Below are 3,669 nucleotides of genomic sequence, written 5' to 3' on the forward strand. Positions count from 1 at the left end.
TTTCTCCATGCTGTAAATCAGTTCTGTTTATACACTAAGCTATGAGTTTGAAGAGGGAAATGTAATACCAGGCAGAGGTACTGAAGAACTTCAGAGCTCCTCATTAAGCTCCTTGATGGAGATGAAAATCTTCTACAGCAGAGATACGAACAGCTTCAATCCTTAATTCCTTGAAGGTGAGCTCTGTTGAACTATGGAGAAAATCCTCATGGCTTAGAGGTATCTTTTTCTAAGACTTATTCCACAGGTACATTGGTGAGGTTTGATGCTTTGTTAGAAATCAACTGGGCTCTGTGTTCCAGGCAGTACTTCTGTGCAGAAAAGTATAGAGCAACTTCATTACTTTGTTTCTTTCTTCCTTCTTTGAACGTTTCACAGACCATTACAAACATTCAAGCTTTGCTTTCATTGAATGATTAGTAGATATATTTTTTCCTCTAATTTTTCTTCAGTGTTTACTTTGTTCTTGATAACTGTTCCATATATAGTTGCCTTTCCAGTTTCCCACATGTACATATGTGACTCATGTTGTCTGTCCTGTTGATTGTGTAGGTCTTTCACACAGCAGCATGAGGAAAAAAATCTCTGGAATTTACAAACAAGGTGCAGCAGCTGAAATTTTTCATTCTTTCATTTAACATAATTGTTTTCTGTGGCTTTTGCAAGGAAAATATGGTATCTGATTCTCCTAGTTTTGGTCTAACAAGCTGTCAGTTATCTTTATTTGTAACAGAATTCTAGTAACAGATTCATTTTGCAAGCTTGATCTAAGGGGGGAAAAGTGAAGGTTAGGGTTTTCCCTTCTTCTCTTTAGATCTTCTAATTTTTTTTGCTGTTCTTTGGTTATCCTGCATTCCATGCAAAGAGAAGGAAGTAACTGGTTGATCTTTCTAATTGCCACTTTAAAGGAATGCACAGTGTGGTGTTTGGGAGTTTTTAAACTTTTCTGCATTACACCAGCTAGTCACAGCAATATAGTTTCACACATTATAGTGACAGTGTAGAAATAACTGTTTTTTTTACCAAGTGTCAGTCCCCTGCATTTTATTATTATTTCTTTTTGCCATTCTTGACTGTTTTGCATAAGTAGTTACCAATAAGGCAGGCGATCTGGACTACGTATTGGAGTGACTGATGGCTAAGTAGAAGAGGCAGAATGGAAGATGCTTGCCTTGTAAGTATTTCAGAGTTAATTAATGTCTTCTTATTGCTTGTGGTGATAAACTGCTGGGTTTTTGGTATTTTCATAGAATCGTGAAATGGCCTGGTTTGGGAGGGACCTTCAAGATCTTCCACTTCCAACTCTGCTGTCATAGGCAGGGACACCTTTCACTAGACCAGCTTTTCAGAGCCCCATCCAACCTGGCCTTGAACACTTCAGCGCGGGGATCCGCAGCTTCTCTGAATAACCTGTTCCAGTGTCTCACCACCCACACAGGGAAGAATTTAATATCTAATCAAACCCTACCCTCTTTCAAGCTATAGTCTGTGAGAAAAGTGAAAAAAAAGAAAAAATATTATAATATTTGAATTATGGTCAACTATTATTAGAAGGTTTTGTCAGTTATTGATAGATGAGAGTTTAGAAGCTCTGTGACATGTGGCATTGCAACAAGCACTGACAGGCCACAGACCAATGGTATCAAGGAAACAAGTTATTTATGCCCATGCTTTGTGTTTGTTAACAAAAGGAGTGAGCTGACCCTTGTACGAACAACCTGGAATGTTCTATCTCCCTTAGTTTAAAGGACGTCTAACTCTTCAGAGAGCTGCCTGGATATTGTTTGAATATCAGCCAGTATCACAAAGGTAAAGGGAACCTTGGCAGTACTGTGTGGTTAACCCCAAGGTTTTCATTTTTGACAGATGCTGCCTGCATTTCCTCCCAGTGAATTTCCAGATGGTCATGCAAGGTGGATTGAATGGCAGCATGATCAGATATGGGAGTACAGACCAAGGAGGTTTTACAGATTTGAGGCAGCTAGGAATTATTTATTTCATGTCACTTATGAAATAGTAGCTATCAGCCAGCACTATAGTACAGCCACTTAGTATCTAATTGTTGATGGAATAGTCCAAGGGGTTAGGAAAAAGAAGTGTGTAACACACTCCAAGTGCTACATATTTTGTCATTTGGCAGCTTTCTGCCAAGGCTCTCCTACAAGGTGAGCAAAGTCAGATAATTGATTTTGAGATAGTAAAAGCTGACCAGTGGCATCTCCTGACTCCCTAGAATGAGAAGCACCGTTAGACACAACCCTCTGAGAGCAGAATGCTCAAAGAGTTATAATGCTTCAAATCTAACTTTTTGTAAATTAGGGAGTAGGGTGCTAAGGCTATTCTAACGTTTTGAAAATGATTTTGGCCTTTTCAAGACTGCAGAGAAAGACAGAGCCCACATTAAGTTCAGCAGAGGCAGCTGGATTTTTAGAACTAAGTAAAGCTACCCTCATTTGTACAACTTAGGTAGCCTGAATCCATGAGTTTCCTAAACAGTTCGTGTAGCATGACCAGAAGAATATATTTAGCCTAAGCAACAAAGTGGCAACTGGATGTAAATAGAGGAACTGAGGTGGTAGCAGTTTTGAGTAAATCAGGAATAAGAATCTGGGTAAGAGTATTAGTTCTTAAATGGGAACAAGTATAAGAGATGCAAGCTGCAAACATTATTTCACATAATCCATTAGGTTGGAAAAGACTTCTGAGATCATTGAGTCCAAGCTTTGACCAAACATACCTTGTCAACTAGACCATGGCACAGTGTCATTGCTTGACAACCCTTTCTGTGAAGAAATTCCTCCTGATGTCCAACCTGAACCTTCCCTGGGGCAGCTTGGGGCTGCTGTCCTCTCATCTCCCACCTGGCTACATCCTCCTTTGGGGTAGTTTTAAGAGTGATAAGGTCACTTCCTCAGGAGAATAGAGATCATGAGAGTGATTCCAGACACTGTTTGGGGGCAGGTGTCCAAGAAGCTGCATAGAGAAAGGGGAATAAGGGATTCAGGTTTCAGCTAGTCATGGAGAAAGCCAACCACAGATCGTAAAATTAACCTTTGTGTAAAACTGTTTCCGTATCTCCTGCAGTACTTTTTTTTATCATTATAAGGTATTAATGTATTTGAGTGATGCTATTGTTTGTAATAAAAGGGTATTTTCAGGACTACAAGCGAATTACTGAGTTGATTCTGGTTCACCTATGTGTTTTGGTTTACATGCCGTACCATTGATACAATGCTAAATTGTAGCAGGAATAAAACTATTGTAAAGAAAGTGGTTTGAATGGTAGACTGGAACACTGAAAAATAGTAATTAAAACTGAAACTTTTTCTGGGAATAGATTTGGAAAATATTTAGACTGCATGTCACTCTATGCTTAAGTAGTGGGTGCCAATAAAAATGAAGGCAAACAGAACACTGCCTTATTTTTGACAATAGGAGCAGTAACAGATGTAACAGTTTTCAGCTAACTTAGAGAAGGCTTATTATGAAACTACAAAAATTTGAGGAGTACAGGATTCTAAAGAAAATGAATGAGTCATAGCTAGGATTGCCAGATCTGTCTGGACCCAATTGCAGACTGGATTGCACATTGTCTGCAGAGTGCTCTGGATGAAGAACCTGCAGAGCACCACTGCAGGCAGGGGTTGCAGGTGGTACCTCTGTCCTTAC

Source organism: Vidua chalybeata, chromosome 6 (assembly GCF_026979565.1).
Source record: "Vidua chalybeata isolate OUT-0048 chromosome 6, bVidCha1 merged haplotype, whole genome shotgun sequence".
NCBI classification, from domain to species: Eukaryota; Metazoa; Chordata; class Aves; order Passeriformes; family Viduidae; genus Vidua; species Vidua chalybeata.